Genomic DNA, 18,257 nt, shown 5'->3' with positions numbered 1-18,257 from the left:
CTGCAGTGTGCAGTGGCGGGTACTGTCAGTGTAGTAATACACGAGCGGCTAGGTACAATAGGAAGAGGAAAAAGACGTCATCTCATCCAATGCCCATCAATCTCCTAAGAAGGCAAAGCGCTCAGTAGTGAGGCTCTTTGTGAGCAAGTCTGCAAGATTCTTCTCAGTCGAAATCTTGAAAAGGTCAACACACCTATCCTCAACAACCTCGTGAATGAAGTGATACCTCACCTCAATATGTTTCATCTTCGCATGGAAGACCGGATTCTTGGCCAACTAAATGGCACTCATAGAATCCGAATGCAATGTAGGCATAGCATCTATCATACCAAGGTTTGCAATCAAATGGCTTAACCAAATAGCCTCTTTGCAAGCCTCTGTGCTGCAATATACTCGGCCTCTGTAGTAGAAAGGGCCGTACACTTCTGCGCCATGGATATCCAAGAGATAGCCCCTCCAGCATAAGTAAACACATAGCCAAAAGTGGACTTTCTACTATTTGCATGCCCTACATAATCAGAGTCAGTGTACCCCACGACTCCTGTATCTTGGTTGCCATAACAAAGACACATATCTGCTGTGCCTTTCAAGTACCTCATGATACTCTTCACGGCATCCCAATGTTTCTTGCCAGGTGTAGCCATATAACGTGCCATAACCCCAACTACAAAGCAATATTTGGACGGGTGGCTATCATGGCATGCATAAGATTGCCCACGGCTGATGCATAGGGAATCTTGGCCATCTCGGCCCTCTGCTCATCTATCTGTGGACAATCGGCCTGTGAAACCTTCACATGAGAAGGTAATGGACAGCCAATAGGCTTAACATCTTGCATGCGAAAGCGCTCAAGGACTTTATGTACGTACTCCCTCTCTGATAGATAGAGGAGTCCCTGAGATCTATTGCACGTGATGCGCATACCAAGTATATGAAAGGCTTGTCCCAGATCTTTCATCTCAAAGCTCTTCTTCAGCTAAGCCTTAAGAGCATCAAGCTCCTCATGATCTGTCGCTGTTAAAAGCATGTCATCCACATAGAGTACCAAAATCAGTAAAGAACCGTCACGGGCTTTCTTCGTGTACAAGCACAGATCCATAGCACTGTGGTTGTAGCCCTGTGACTGCATGAATGTATCAAACTTATGGTACCATTCCCTAGGTGCGTGCTTCAAGCTATATAGACTCTTCTTGAGTTTGCACACTAGGTGTTCCCTACCAGGGTCTGCAAAGCCCTTAGGCTGCTCCATGTAAATGTCATAATGCAAGTCCCCATGCAAAAAAGCCATCTTGAAATCCACATGGTACAAGTCCAGGTCAAGCTGTGCAACCAAGGCCAAGACTAAGCGTAGGGTGGTTAAGAGGCTGCTCCATGTAAATCTCATCATGCAAGTCCCCATGTAAAAAATCCGTCTTGACATCCATCTGGTACAAGTCCAAGTCAAGCTGTGCAACCAAGGCCAAGACTAAGCGTAGTGTGGTCATCTTAACCACAGGAGAAAAGAATTCATCAAAGTCAACACCATGCTCCCGCTTAAAACCCTTAGCAACCAATCGAGCCTTGTATGCCGACTTGGGGTGCCCAGGAGTACTTTTTAGGTTGTACACCCACTTGCATGGCAAAGCCTTCCTACCTTGAGGCAAGGAAACCAAATCCCAAGTCTTATTCTTATGCAATGAGTCAAGCTCAGACTGCATAGCCCTCTCCCAAGAGTGACAATCACCCCTGCGCATAGCCTCATCATAAGTAAGAGGCTCTCCTACATATGTAACTAGTACATAATCCATAGAGGGTGCAAAACGATCAGGAGGTCGTCTATCTCTAGTAGAATGCCTCAACCCAGGCTCTGCTACCTGACTGACATCAACATGTCTAGCATTTGGGCCATGAGCATTAGTTGATGCTACGCATTGTCTAGCTGGTCGTAGGGTGGGCTGAATAGGAGTAGGTGGCTCCTCCTAAAAGATAACTCTGCGTACCTCAACCACTTTCTTAGGCTGTATATGCATTTTGTCCTCATGAAAGATGACATCATGGATGTGGATCACTTTCCATGCCAGCGGATCCCATAGACGGTAACCCATCTCTCCTGCATCTCCATAGCCAATGAAAATGCATTTGACACTCTTAGGATCCAACTTATTGCGTTTGTCCTTGGGCACATGGCAGAAGGCCTCACAGCCAAAGACATGCAAATGATCATAAGAGGGGGGTTTGCCTGCCCATATCTCCTCTACAACCTGAAAGTCAATGCCACTACTAGGCGACCTGTTAATGAGATGCATTGTAGTAGTAACTGCCTCAGCCCAAAAGTGCTGCGGTAAGCCAGCCTGGCCAAGCATGCTACGGACCCTTTCTTGGATAGTCCTATTCATACGTTCAGCCATACCATTCTGGGGTAGGGTGTAAGGAACTGTCAACTGACGCTTAATATCCCACTCATCACAAAACTGCTCAAAAGTACGTGAGACATACTCACCCCCATTATGTGACCGTAGACATTTGAGCCTTTTCCCAGACTGGTTCTTTGCCAATGCAAGCCAACACTGAAATGTGTCTAAGACATTGGAGTTTCTCTTTATGGGATAAGCCCAAACCTTACATGAGCAATTATCTATGAAAGTAACAAAGTACTTTGCCCCACCAAGTGACTGACAGGGCATGGGCCCACATACATCTGAGTGTACAAGAGCCAAGGGCTCACCCATGCATTTCTTACCAGACTTTTTTTGTGTATTTCTAGTCTGCCTGCCATACAAAAAATGATCACAAGAATCAAAATGCGAAGAGTCAAAAGGTGGAAGATACTGCAAAGCACAGAGCATTTTCGTTCCTTTAAGAGACATATGCCCCAAATGAGCATGCTAAAGGGATACATGGGGAAAAGAACCCATAGACAAAACATGATCCAATGTAGCTCCAGATACAAGTAAGGGATAGAGCTGCCAGACTTGGCACCTCTTGCAAGTACAAGCCTGCCACAAGTAATCTTCCATGTAGAGTCTCCAAAAGACACAAAATACCTTGCGTCATCAAGCTGTCCAACTGACATAAGGTTGCGCGTCAACGTAGGTACATGGCGTACATAATGTAAAACAAAAGAGCTGCCAGAAGGAAACTATAGCCTAACATCTCCAATGCCCACAATATCAAGAGACCTGTCATCACCAAGACGCATAGAACCAGACATGGTACGATAGGTATGAAACCAATCTCTATAGGGTGTCACATGAAAGAACGCACTTGAATCCAAGATCCAGCACTGCGCATACATAGAATATATTTGAGAAGACTATAAGGCATCACATGAAGAAGCTACAAGTATGTAATAATCATTTGAATCAGTGGCATGCATGACATTAACCTCTTCTATCTCCACACTGGACTTTGCAGGTACAATAATGCACTCAGAATAATTTTCCTGTACTTTTTCTTTTCCCTTTTCCTTGCGCTTATCATCGCGCATTTTATGGCACTGCTGCGGCCTAATATGTCCTACTTTTCCACAATAATGATAGGTAAGATCAGAATTCCGTCCATGGGACTTATTGCGACCACGTGACTTGGACCTGGACTTCTGAGAGTCCCTGCCCTTATGATCATTATCATGCCTGCCATGTCTGCCACCTCTAACGGTGTGGGAGCTTTCGCTCAACCGCTAAGACCCACGGATCACTTATTGTTTCAAGTGTTCCAAGACGAGCACTAATGGCTACCTCTCACATAGTTGACGTGCCATCCATATCTACGGGTATAGTGAGCTTACCTCCATGCCGTTCGAGTTACCTCCTCTCCCACGCACTCCAGTAGCTCCACGATCCAAGTGCAAGCTTTCAAGCAAGCTCGATCCTCAAGCTCCACGCTCCAAGCTCCATCACCGCAAGCAAGAGAAGAGAAGAGAAGAGAAGGGAAGAAGAGAGGAGAAGATGGAGAGCTTCTCCTCCTCGGTCCCTCACCCTCACACACACACTCCCTCACACTCTCACACTCCCTTTCTCAAGCACAAGCTCAAGCAAGCAAGAACAAGAAGAAGAAGAAGAAGAAGAGAGCCACTTTTTGCCACACACAAGAATGAGCTTCTCATTCACTTTTTAATTTTATATACAAAACCCTAAATCCCTTTTGGGCGGTCATCCCCTTTTCCCCTTTTTTACATGGTCAACCGTAGCCTAGGCCCTTGTTCCCATTATCCTTCTATCTTCCAACTTTCTTTCCATCACCCATCTACATTTACAATTTGCACGGGTGAGAGCCCAGCGCTCCTTGAATTAAACCATGATGCGCTTGTGCCTTTTTTCAAAGATTTTGACTTGCGGTTTTCCTTGTGTGCCTTTGTCTTCCGTTTCTCTTTGCCTTGGCCTTAGTCTTTGTCTTCTGTTTTAGCTTTCCGGATTTTCCACCGCCTGGCACTCTTTTACAAGATTTCAAGGTGCGCCTTGGTATTTTAAAATGCACCTTTCCCCTTTTGCAGTTGCCTTGGACTTTTTAAGGTTGCCCTTGCGCTTTTGGCCTTTTCTCCTCTTCTTTCTTCAGTCGAGCTACCTTTTTTCCACCTTTGCCCTGCGTCTTTTTTATTTCCTTTTGCTTTCTTTGTGTTGGGGTTAACATTACCCCCCTCCTAGACGAGTGCAAGTCCCATGGTACTCATCGTCGTAGTTAGCAGGCATTAGCATGCACCGAAGACGTGGGTGGAATGGTTGTTGTGGCACTGTGTTGTTCCGATTGGCTGGTGATATGATTGTTGTAGGTGGCGATAGGGCTACTCGTTGTTGGGAATGGCCACTCATGGCTTGCACGGGGTTTGGTGTGCGTGGGATACTCATGGTGGATCCTGCTCGTGATGATTTGCTGGTGGTTTGCATGATGAAGTAGAGGACAAGAGTTCAGAGTTGACTGTTGATGTAGAGCTGACGGCGCTTTCGTTGGAGTCTTTAATACCTGTAATTTGGAAAACCTCTCAGGTGGTCTCTCCCTAAGGGGTAGTGCTAGTCTACGTAGCGTGCACAAGACATATTTGGATTAGTTTGGGAGACAGGTCGAACTCTAAGCAAGCCTGGAGTATTGTCCTGCACTTGAGGACCCAAACTGTGTATAGATTTTGGTGTAGATATTATGTGAGTGCTCGTGTATACTTAGATATCACGTAGTTAGAAGGCCACGGGCTAGTTTCTCGTAACAATGAGTGGATGAAGCAAAGTTGTCCATGTTGAGAAGTTCTCGTGAAGGTGTATGAGACATCCTTTGCATTGTGACTGCACGACGTAGCATAATTGAATATAGGGACACCGCCCTTTCGGTAGCTGGAAGCTATTGGACTTGCTTTGTTGAGGATAGTGTACTTTTCATGGCCAATCGTGCGGTGCTTACCACCATTGATCACAATGGTATTAAAGCAGAGTGCCAGAGGGGACTATGCAAGTGGGTCAGGGTGATAGGTCTAACCATAGGCAAGACAAGCTTCCTCGGTATGTCCTGCCCTTGATGTGCCCTGAACTATTGTGGGGGATGCTAGGGGGTTAGGGGACTAGGGACGGAGCCAGTCGACCAAGGTCACTAGATGCACCTAACTTAAGGACCCCTGGGTGCGGTGCTGTGATCGTGGGTGCTTCTTATTTCTTCGTTCTTTGTTGTCTTTTCTTTTCTTATTCTCTTTTTTTTTTTGCCAAAGTACAACCACTGCAATATGCTGAGGCTATGAGCCTTTTTGGCTGGGAAATGTCAAGCCTGGAAGGCTCAGGAAATGAATATGACAATGATGACTGTGCCCTAGCCTCGTTGTTAGGGGAGCAAATGTTGCAATATTGGTGCAATTGTGGGGACACTCGTCGTGAGCTCACTATAGCGCTTGGCCCAAGAAGAGGGTGTAGCCCATGACTTTGCTTTGGTGCGAGCGATGTGGGTACTCACAAGGGTGATTTTTCACGTTTTGCATCGTGGCTGTGTTGTGGTTTGTGTGCGGTTGGTGGTCTTGCGGTGGCCTAGCCGTTGGACACGTTTGCACGATGACCTGTGTCATCGTGCATCCACTTGTCACTTCGTGAGAGTATATGCTCGCTTGCGTTAAGTACATCGAACAAATGCAATCATTTTAAGACATAATTTTTCAGAATTCTATGATGTCTATTGGGATGCCTATTTCATTACTTGTTAAAGTTGCATACATTAACGAGAGGTAACGGAAATGTGTACAAGTGGGGATCTTGCCCCTTTACTCATCAAAAACAAAAAGTTATGGCATGCTGACTTGTCGAGCTACTTGTACATCATAGGGGTTTAGTCGATAGGTACGAGGCGGGGTGAGTCCAGTTGGCTAGGCGACCGGGGCAGTGCTAGTGCGGGGCTCTCGTGAGGCTGTGGGCAGGGAACATGTCAGTCGGGACATGAATGGTGTAGTCCCGGGCCACTTCCATTTCCAAAATGTCTTTAAACAATTCATTAAATTCTGCCCATCTCGGGCCTCCTTTTCACTTTGTGAGCACCTGGTGCCCGAGCGTGCGTTGGGGGTCTGTGTAACTGGCGTTGCCACATGCTACGTGTTTCTTTGAGTCACGACTTTCTTGGCCCCTTGGACTTCATCCGGGACGGTGTCGCTTAGGGCCTCACTTCTTCGCGTACCTTTTGAGGGTGGGCACGTAGCGCACCGGTGGAGGGGCGCGTGCCGCATGCTTCCGGCGTGTGCGAAGAGCGTCCTTGCATGCCAGTTGACCGTGGTTCTCCATGTTTTTCTTCTAGAAACCTGCAAAATGCAACCCAAGAGTTAGGCTTTGATACGGGATAAGAGCATTCCCATAGGAGGGACTTAGTGTAGGTTGTCAAACATATGTGATTAGAAGAGGAGGTGCGGAACATGCTGGACTCTTGTAATGGTGTCCCTCTGGCCGTTAACTACGAGCCGGTCTTGACTCACGCCGAGTTGGATCAGTTGGTGGTTTTGCATTTGGAAGGCTCCTCCTCGGAAGGATAGGCTGGGGAGGGGATCATGTAGAGAGAGAGAGAGATTGCACCCTACTTACATCCTTAGGGATGTTGGACAGAGCTACCATGGTGGTAATGCGGGGCACATGCTCTTTGCTCGGAGGTGGGCATGATCTGGTGAACATGGAACCGGCCTAGCATAGCTTGGCAGCCCCGATTTGTCTGTCTGCGCTTGACTTGTTATGGCTTGTGTGTGTTGATAATGTCTATACAAGGTGATACGAAAATCATTGGATATATATATGTGTACATACATTCGTCCGAGCCCTTGTCGCTTCACTAGGATAAAAACCAATGGTAGAACTCGGGATTGTACTGAAGCGTGGCACACACATCTAGCACACTTGGTAGCTTACTCAATACTGATAAATATTTCGCCACATTGAGTAGCATGGAACCTTGTCCGAGTCTATTGGCGACATGTAACTCCTCCTCAGCAAGAACTTTATCAAACAGAGGGTTTTCTTGGCCTGGTTCGACCAAATCTTTGCCCCAAATGGCAGTCAGTACTCGAAGAGAAGTTGGTGCCACATAGGTTGGGTCTCTTTGGGATCGCCATTTGGCCAATCGCTCCTCAGAGATTGTCATGATATGAGCCCCTAGTTTTGCCATTGCAACGCAGCCTTCGCACTAACACTGCTCAAATTGACTTTGGCCTGCTGACAGTCGTTTTAGTTGCTCTATGTCTACGAGATTCGGTTGGCAGAGCACTTCATTGAACATGACAGTTAAGCACCGTTCGTCAGCTTCCTCGCCCGAGATGAGTCGCAAGCATTCGTGTAGAATCCTGCTATAGTGCTCATCAAGGTGTTCCTGCTCTTCCCAAGATAAAGGGAAGGGCAAGTAATCTCCAAGCCGCTCCTTAGGGAATGCGCCCATGTCCGCAAGGACGTAGACCCGTGCGAACACCTTGAGCTTAGCATCCAACTCAATTAAGCATTCTGTGACACTTCTATGTTCAATGAGGGCTTGCTCGGTTGCTATCTTATGCAAGGTTCTCGGAGTTTGCCTAGGCTTTAGCATAGTTGGGGGTTCAGGCCTATATGAGCAAGATTGGTCAATGCTAGGATTGCTCATGCTCTTGGGGCTTCCATGTTTCTCTTGAGGCTTCGTTATTGCGTCATGGCTCTCCTTGGGTGTGACTGGTGTGAATTCATCACCCCGTCGTGACACTGTTGTATCCACTCTTGATTTGTCAATGCGAGTTCTATTGTCAGTGGTGGGTAGAGTGTTGCAAGCAGCCATTGATGGTAACGACTGCTTTGATTTGAGCACACGGATGTGTCTGAGGTTTCACTGCTATTAGGAGAGGCATCAGTGGGCTCATTGGTGGATGGAGTCGATGCTTTATTTATCAGCTCTCCAGCACTCTTTGTCCCAATGTTCTTGGGGTTCACAACCACTTGCAACTGTTGTTGTTTTCGCTGTTTTCTCCTCGTTTTCTTGGGGTCCACAACCACCTGCAACTATTATTGTTTTCGCTATTTTCTCCTCGTTTTCTTAGTCAGTGCAGGTGCATCTAACGGCTCAGGACCCTAGGCTAGGTCGCTGATGTGCTTGGTTGGGCCTCAGCATTTCCCTTTTCTAGTGGGTCCTCATAGGACCTAGTCGTGGCCTGCGGAGTAGCCTTGCCAGGTTGCATGGGTACAACTCTCTCCCTTTTGGGAGAGTCTAGCTCTTCTGCCCATTCCCTTGTGCTTAACTCCTCTAGCCCAGGTTTTAGGCACTTTGGAAGTGCTGGAGTTGTTAAGGAGGTAGGTCGCGACACCTCCTTCACAGGCAAGCTACTAAGGACACGCTCCGCAAGGGGCATTGTCACGGCCAAAGCCTGTGATGGCTGTGATCCCTGATTTGAAGTACTAGTAGCTAGTTCAGTGGACTTGCTACTATTGGTGGATTGCGGTATCCAGTCCTTAAGGCGATCGGAGGTGGTCGCGTGTTTTGTTGCCCTTTGAGCATTCATCTGTGTAGATCGAGCATGAGTTGATCTGGTCACATTGGGTTGCACAAGCATATCCTTGGGCTGAGAGACATGGCTAGTGTCGTGTCCCCCCTCTTGGATACTTGGAAGCCTTGATGGAGATAGAGATTGAGAGTGAGGAGCCGCCGCCATTGACGACCGCTGTTGTGCTTCCTGTGTCCGTTTGGAAAAAGAGGATGTAGGAGATTTGGGACTCCTACGTGGGCTTGGCACTGCCTGGAGAATTTGCTCGTGATTGTTAGACGATTCTGTCATTAGCTTTGTTGAGCAATCAGCCTCATCTTGAGATATGTTGTGCCTGTGGTGCTCATTATCCTCTTGGGAAGTCAAAGGCTCCTTGGGCACTAATTGACCTTGTGCACGCTCGACAGTTACCTCTGATATTTGCTTGCTAAGTACGCTAGGGTGGGGATCTACTTTTTGATAGGCCATGTTTGGTTTCTTGATTTCAATAGTGAGGGGCTCAATCACTCCAATATTTTTGGTTCGAGACTTGGATTTTCATTTAGGTTTCCTTCTACGCCTCTTTGCTTTGGACATAATTTGGGCTTTTGACAGAGGTGGTTTAGCAGGGGGTTTTGGTACCCAAATCCATTGATTGCTTGCATAATACCCTTGAGCAGGAAGCAACGCCTTGGATATCAATCGTGGCACTGGTTCTCGTTGTTCGACCTGTGCTTGTATCAACTCTTCCAACAAGCCCTTGCTCTCGTTAATAGGCTTGACTGTCACGTCGGCACCTTCCTTCCCTTTCCCTCAAGGTTCGCTGAGGTCACCCTTGCTAAAGGTTGTGACTATCCTCACACCCAGTAGTGTCAGGTGTATCCTCTGTTCTACATAGTCAGCCTCGCATTTGGTCGCCCTTTTTAAGGGTCTTCCCAGGAGGTTTTCCTTACCATATTCAGCACTATTTGGAGGAACATGAAATAGGATAGGCAAGCTTTCAGTTTCAATTGTTGCAAGGATATTGCACTTCCCTATGAGTGATTGTGGAGGTCCCCCATAAGGGCTAAGAGTTGCATTAGTCGGTGCCAGCTCTGGTTGGCCTAGTAGGGTCCATGCCTCATAGGTCAAGACATTAAAATCTGCTCCTTCATCAATCAGAGCATCGATAGTATGCTCTCTTTTTAGTGAGTTTGACCCTAAGATCAGCAAGTGGTACTATGTCTTCATCTTCCCGGTCTTGGCTTGTAAATTTAAGCCTTTTGACAAATTCCCTTGAGTCCCCAACTACATGGCCAGATGTGGATTCTCCATTGATGTCTTGGCTCGTCAGTGCAAAGCTATTCAAGGAGCATCTATTATCAGGACTGTCACATGTAGTCATCTCTGCATTGGTAGCTTGACAATGTTGCATTCCGCTTTGACTAAACGTAGTTTGAACACAATGCATGTGTGTCCTTGTAGTGCGGCCTTTTTGCCCTTGATGGCTTGATCGGCCTGTTAAGGTTCTAGGGTCTCTGTTTGTCTCTATTCGAGTGCGGGCTTCTGGTCGCTCCTTTACAAGGGAGCCTCCATGCTCGCATAGGGCCATTACTGCCCGAGGGACTAAGTTGGAGGGCCTGTCACAGCGCGCATTCTCTCTCCAACCTACTTGGGGTGGAAAAGGAGGGGGTAGGGCCCCCTTTGCGGGGCTCCTTGAGGCGGTCCCCTCCTGGACCCGCAGGGGTCGTTACGGTAGGCACCATGCACAACTTGGAGGATCGTTTCGCCAAATCTTGAACCACTTACTCAAGGGTTCGGCCCAGTCGTGGGTCTGTAGTGTGCCTAGGCTGCGACAACATACTCTACTAGGTTTCCTAGCCACACGGCCAAGTTTTCTATGATTTTCTCGCACCTACAGGGTCGCACTAGTGTCGGCAACGCGGGTCTAGGATTAAATTATTAAAATAATGTCAAAAATGCATTCGGCCAAAATTGGCCCGAATGGCAGGGTTTGAATCCCAGAATTGGCGTCCGAACTGCCGAAGTCCGAATGTCTCGTTCGGCCGGGCCAAAGGCCGAATGGCCGAGTCCGAGGGCCGAAGCCTGAATGTCTCGTTCGGCCGAGGCCAAAGGCCGAATGGCTGAGTCCGAGGGCCGAAGCCCGAATGGCTGAGTGGACCGGGTGGTCTGAGGGCCGAGTCTGGGCCTCGGACCAGAGTCGACGTGACTTGGACGCGCCAAACACCGTGCGTGTTTTCGTCGAAGCTCGCAAAATTCGTCGTGCAAGGTGCTGGGGGCCTTCCCCTTGTCGAGCAAATCCAGATTGATCCTACTACTGTAGGGGGGGTCTAGAATTACCTAGGCTAGCTGAAGATCTCCCTGATGCCAAGATTGAAGCGGATTTCCTCGCCAAGCTTTCCTCTTCTCTCCTGCTCTCCTGAAACCTTGCAATGCACAATGTGGCCTTTCTTGCCACTTTTGGCCCTTATACCCTCTTCTGGGTATGGTATTGGCACCCCCAATAACTCACTTACCGATTCTTACCCTGTTTCTGCCCTATTTTGCAACAGTAACCCTAATGCTTATTTTCTTTGTTTTTCTTTGTTTTCTCCTACTCTAATGCATACAACTCACAAAGTAATTACCTACTCTACTCCCTCTCACTACATAACTCTCAAAAAGCAAAAAACCTACTTCCCAAGGAGATCGAATACCATCTTCAACCCCCTCACTACCTACCTATCTCAAGCACCGGTTTGGGAAAACCCTTACTTTGATGCTCGATTCGAAGCGCACAAGCGCTCAAGGCTTGAATCCGTTGGTCCCAGCAACGGAACCAAAATGTGGGAGCTTTCGCTCAACCACCAAGACCCACGGACCGCTTATTGTTTCAAGCGTTCCAAGCCGAGTACTAATGGCTACCTCTCACATAGCCGACGCGCCATCCATATCTACGGGTGTAGTGAGCTTACCTCCATGCCGTTCGAGTTACCTCCTCTCCCACGCACTCCGGTAGCTCCACGATCCAAGTGCAAGCTTCAAGCAAGCTCGATCCTCAAGCTCCACGCTCCAAGCTCCATCACCACGAGCAAGAGAAGAGAAGAGAAGAGAAGAAGAGAGGAGAAGATGGAGAGCTTCTCCTCCTCAGTCCCTCACCCTCACACACTCACTCCCTCACACTCTCACACTCCCTCTCTCAAGCACAAGCTCAAGCAAGCAAGAACAAGAAGGAGAAGAAGAAGAAGAGAGCCACTTTTTGCCACACACAAGAATGAGCTTCTCATTCACTTTTTAACTTTATATACAAAACCCTAAATCCCTTTTGGGTGGTCATCCCCTTTTCCCCTTTTTTACATGGCTGGCCGTAGCCTAGGCCCTTGTTCCCATTGTCCTTCTATCTTCCTAGCTTTCTTTCCATCACCCATCTACATTTACAATTTGCACGGGTGAGAGCCCGCGCTCCTTGAATTAAACCATGATGCGCTTGCGCATTTTTTCAAAAGTTTTGACTTGCGGTTTTCCTTGTGCGCCTTTGTCTTCTGTTTCTCTTTGCCTTGGCCTTAGTCTTTGTCTTCTGTTTTAGCTTTCCGGATTTTCCACCGCCTAGCACTCTTTTACAAGATTTCAGGGTGCGCCTTGGTATTTTAAAATGCACATTTCCCCTTTTGCAGTTGCCTTGGACTTTTTAAGGTTGCCCTTGCGCTTTTGGCCTTTTCTCCTCTTCTTTCTTCAATCGAGCTACCTTTTTTCCACCTTTGCCCTGCGTCTTTTTTATTTCCTTTTGCTTTCTTTGTGTTGGGGTTAACAAACGGTCAATGCATGTGAAGAGCGGGAAGCATCATTGTTTCTCCTGTTGGTTTCCTCAGTCAATAAAGCACTCTCAACATCTTTGATTTTCATCCCATCAATCTTGTTCGTACATATGGTAGTACGGAAGACATCCCATGATTTAGGCAGGTGCCAAGTAGAAACAACGGGTGCAAGTTGTCTTTGAACCCAATACATTGTGACAACAGACTCTTCATGATAGCATGAAACTGATTGAAATGAGATGAAAGGGAGGTCCCCTCCTTCATGCAAAGTTCCATTAACTGCTTCAGCCAATACATTTGTGATGCAGGACTCTACTGCGCATAGAGCTCCTGAATCTTCTCCCATAAATCCCATACACTCTGATTCTCATCTTCAATAACATTATGATGGACCTCTTCTGAGAGTGACAAAATAATGGTAGACTTGCATAGCTCATCAAATTCCATCCAAAAATCATCATCCATATCCTTAGGTTTGACACCTTTGAAATGCAAGGGTTTAATCTGCAACTTTTGCACCAAAACTTGCCATATTTGGGACTTCCAATACCCATAGTTAGTACCATCCAACTTGGCAATGTTAAAGAGAGCCGTGCCTTTTAGATTTCAATAAATGAGAGCTAACTGTGCCAAAAGCGGATCCCAAGTCAATCATATACTACCAAGACCATAACCGGCATCATGTAGGCATAACATAGGCATATGATAGTCGATAAGCATGAATCCAACACCCAACCATGTCATGAAATATCTGTGAGTGAGTAGGCACACCCCCCAGTCAATGGAGCAAAGTGTGCCTGCCACTACCAAGACTTGACACAAGTAGGTGTAAGCTCACAAGGAAAGGGACCCAAGTCAAAGAGTCATCTCATAAGCATCGGAAGGAACCAAGACATATGAACCATGCATTATCCCAAAGGGTAAGAAATCCCAAATAGTCTCAAAAGCTCAAATGGCATAGACCACCTGCTCAATGTCTATCAAGCATCCAAAGACGCTCCCACTAGCACAAAATCCATAAATATCAAGCAACAAAGATTGAACAAAACATGTACAAGCACCAGTGAAAAGTGTCCAAGATCAAGCATCAATGATACATCCCAAACATGTAGGCGGTAGAGCATCCATATGTAGCATCCATAGACATCATGTACATCCCAAATGTAACTCTGGCAAGCCAATAAATAACCCAAGTAAGCTCCGAGAATCCAAAGTCAAGCCAAGACAAAGCTCCAGTAGCAAAAGGCTCCAAACAATGTAACTAGCATGCATAGGTGACATAACCCGTAATGGCGGTCAAGGCGGTCAAGCATAGACCAAAGCATGCCATAAGTGCATCAAAGACAGAGTATCCAAATACTTTCCAAATCCAAGCTTAAGCTCAATCAATGATCCGGAGTGTAAGCCAATCTCAAAGTCGGTCCCCAAATGTCAATACATCACTATGTATGCCCGAAACATAGCTCGAATAGCATAGGCATAACCAAGCATGAGTTAAATAGCTTCAGCCCAATTGTGTACAAAAAAGTTTCACTATGCAAAACTAAGTATTTCAGCATCAAAATCAGCTCCAAAATGGTGGCAAAACAATAGGTATGCATTCCCGAATCAATAGGCATCAATCAGGACCAACCAGGCATCAAATAGCAATGTTCGGCAAGCATAAACATTAAATGTCACTATAGCACTATTATAAACTACCTGTGGACTATTATGATAGTCCCAAAACAGTGCCAAATCAGACCCAAGTCAATTCCAATGCTCAGGGCTTCAATACCAAGCTCCAAGCAAGTGTATAGGCATCAAATGAGACCCTTTTGAAGTGCCCAATGGCCTGGGGAAGAAGCTAGAGATGAAAAGTGTGGGGCTACTGTCAAGAACATGTTGAAAACTGGTGCATTTTCTCCTGTAGATGTTGCTGAACCACGTGGGCTTAATGAGATGGAAGGGGGGACTCAAATGGGTGCCAAGGGTGGCCTACAATAGGCCTTAACAAGCCTTAGCAAACCAAGTGGAGAGAGAGAGCTTCAAACCTCCATGGGGAAGCTCAACAATGGCTGTCCTATTTCCTGCAACCAATGAACTAAATTAAACCCTCAAAATAATACTTGAATATCTTTGAATGAAGTACCTGAGGGTGCCTCAATAGACCGAGAGGAAGCTCAGGAAGCCGGGGAGTGATGGGAGCTCAAGGGAGTCGGCTATGGCTGTCGGGATGGAGACCCAATGCGAGGGAGTCGATGGGAAGCTGAGAATGCCACAAGCCAAGCTCAAGAGTTGGAAGTTGAGCTCTAACACCAATTGAAAGGTGAGAAGGATCGAAGCTTGCACACGAGAGCTATGGCGGGAGAGCAAGAGCAAGAAAGAGAGAGACAAGAAATGGGAACTCCAACAACCACAATGTGTGGCTGGGCCTTCCTTTATTCAAGCTGTTACTAAAAGAATAAAGAATCTCATATTTGTTTAACTAATCTTTTCTTGAACTTTGATACCATGTGTAACATGCCCAACTAAGAAACCCTTGATGACACAATATTCTTAGTAGCCCATCAAGATATTGTTCTAGGCAATGCCATCCATAACTTCGTTGGAATACTGTGGATATTGTTAGCTAGGTATCACTTGAGTCTACCTTGCAAGGGAAGCTCCACTCTATACCCATGAGGATTGGACCTAATGGCTCCTAATAATATTAAGGTCTCCTAATGGTTTACCTAGCATTAGCTAGGTTACAAGCCACTACATTTTTGAAGTCAACTCAAATTGAAGTAGATCAATATTGCACTCAGTCCATACTAAGTGGGAAACAAGGGAGAGTGATGCGCACTAACCCCTCTACCTGTACATATAGTCTCAACTCTAGTGCCCTAAAACTACATTGATCAGAATCTAAGATGACACACTAGGTAGTCAAGAATTTGGCCTTTTGTTAATTCCATCATCTTGAAGAAAAACTCTCAGCTCATTGAGACTAGGTATTTGTAGGATGGACTTGGCTAGGATATCACTCTCCCACTTTCCTTGATGTTATGTTTTAGTTATCTAATTACCTACCATGCTTATGTTTCAATGCATAAAAGCAGATTGCTTAATGACCCTTTTAGGGCACCAGGTCCCTTCATATAAATTAATCCATAACACAAAGATAATATCAAACATTCTTTTGAAAACAACTGCAAAATAAGAATATGTATTTGCACCTTCTCCAAGGTGCAATGTCGACTTAGCATTCCATCCATTAATCTAGGACTTGTGCCTAAATTTCATACCATATGATCCACCAATCCACTCTTATCTAGCATCAAGGCCTTCTCTAGGAAGTCCATTCTAGGCTTGTAGGGATTAGCCCACAGTCCTTGATAGACCCAAGGGATTTATGGCTAGAGCACCCTTGGCACCCTTGTTACCTCCTAGCCTAATATTCTCCCTATAAAGAGACCTCCTACATCTAGGGCCAGGTCGTCCTAGCCTCTATTGCAATCAAATCATCCCCTTAGTGAAGGGATTCCACCACTAACCTTAGGGAAGGTTTAGTATGTAACTAGAAATTTGCCCATGGGGCACAATACTTTTGTATAAATACACAACCAAGACAATCATCCTATCATCAAGAGGTAGGAAGACTTTCTTTTTCCATAATATCAACCAAACAATCACTTTGACTACTCCCTAAGAGTCAACCATTTTATCTATGGCTAGGAAAACCATCTCTTTCCTAAATCAGTAAACTTTATCTTAAAAAGAAAAAGTTAACAAACCAAAATAATGTCCTTTGGATACTTCACAAAAGAGGATGCAATCCATAAGAACTTATTCTTCCTTAGAGTGAAATTACAAAGTTATACATGTTGTTTGCATGTTAAAATCACCATCTCTAGCCTTTTCTTTACGCCGCAAGCTTTTTTTCCTTAATTGATTCAACATTTTATTGTGCACTATTACATCATAATTATCATCATTCTTACCCAAGTGCCTCATGCATAAGGTGTATATCATATTCTAATGATAAGCTCCCAAAACAAAAGTACAATGTCCTAGTCATTCTACTTAGTTAAATGAAACCTAAGCTCTCCTAGGATCTTCACCAACTTATGAGATAACCTATTTTTCTTAGATTCTAGAATTATTCTTCTATTTAAAAATACACATAAAACATCAAGTTTTAAATTACAAGTGTTTCATATGAAATTGAAGAACTTGCGAGACTTGTAATATATAGGGTGTATTTACTATATTTGTAGTCATATTTCCTTGACTTAGGTTTTTCTCTTGGTACCATCTTGTTCTTTGTTCTTCCAATCCTTATTTGTTTCTCAACACATCGAGCAAGCTTCTTTTGAATGGTATTCCTTCCCTTTTTCTTCTAGTGACTTTGACCTTGTAAGCTCTAAATGCTCCTAGTTATGACTTTGGTAGTGATTCATGGTACATGGAAATATAGATGAGATTGTTTAAAATTAAAGTGTTGAGGTGATGCATGGCTTAGGAGATGATATCTTTTAGATAAGATTGATATAGGCTAGATATGTTAAGCTAAGGTTTGGGGTAATTTGGGCAATGGATATGGGCTCTCTTAGATAGTTTAGGGTAGAACACAATATTAGTGAGTTTGGGAATCTCTTGATTCCCATTTTTTGAATACTAAAAAGGTGGCACCCAGATAACATGCCCATAAGTTTCTCAAAACCGTATGACATGACCTATCATTGAAAAGCACTTGAAAAATGGAATCCATTGAGCTATAGAGCGCTCAATTTGGAGTTATAGTATTCAAGTTATGACAAATCCAAAGATTTGACCATGTGTCCCAAACTTATGGGAAATTCCCATATTCCCCAATATGGTATTGTAGAGTTGTTACTTTAGATTCTCAATAGGATAGGGTGGAAGGTAGATGAAGATGGGAGTTAGTATTAGATCAGGCAATAAGCCTAATTTGATAAGGTAATAGCACAGTGATATGAGGAGATAGGTTGAGTACATGGAAGTTAGAGCTTCCTTGATGGTTTTTTGAGCTATAATCAAGTTCAAATTTATCCAAATGGTAGGCACAAGATAACATTTCCCCCTAAATGAGATGTCTTTGCATATATAGTAATGCTCTTTGGTTTGACAAATGTGCATGCTACCTTCCATGGCTCATATGCATCATCTTCAAGGACATGCTTCATAAATGGTTGAAATTTTTCATGGATGATCTCTGAGTCCATATAGCAACAAGAAGAGCATCTAGAAAAGCTTCAAATATTATTTGAATGCTCTTGGTAGTATGCTCTCTTCCTAAACCCTATGAAGTGCCAATTCTCATTAAAGGCATGGTTGTCTCTTAGGGCACTAGTTTCCTAAAATGACATAGCTATTGACTCTTGAAAGTCAAGATTATAATCAACCTACCTCTACCAAAAAACTATAAGGGAGTCCAATGCTTTCTCAAACATACTGGACACTATTGACAATTTGGTTTGAGTTTGCATTGATCGCTCGACCACTATACAAGTTGTTAATTATATTTGAGTGGACTAAAGAACACCAATATGCCTCTAAGGTAGTAAAACATGCTCTAA

Source organism: Lygodium microphyllum, chromosome 17 (assembly GCF_053477565.2).
Source record: "Lygodium microphyllum isolate KBCC chromosome 17, Lygodium_microphyllum_v1.1.10, whole genome shotgun sequence".
Classification (NCBI taxonomy): domain Eukaryota; kingdom Viridiplantae; phylum Streptophyta; class Polypodiopsida; order Schizaeales; family Lygodiaceae; genus Lygodium; species Lygodium microphyllum.
This window is presented reverse-complemented; position numbering follows the sequence as displayed.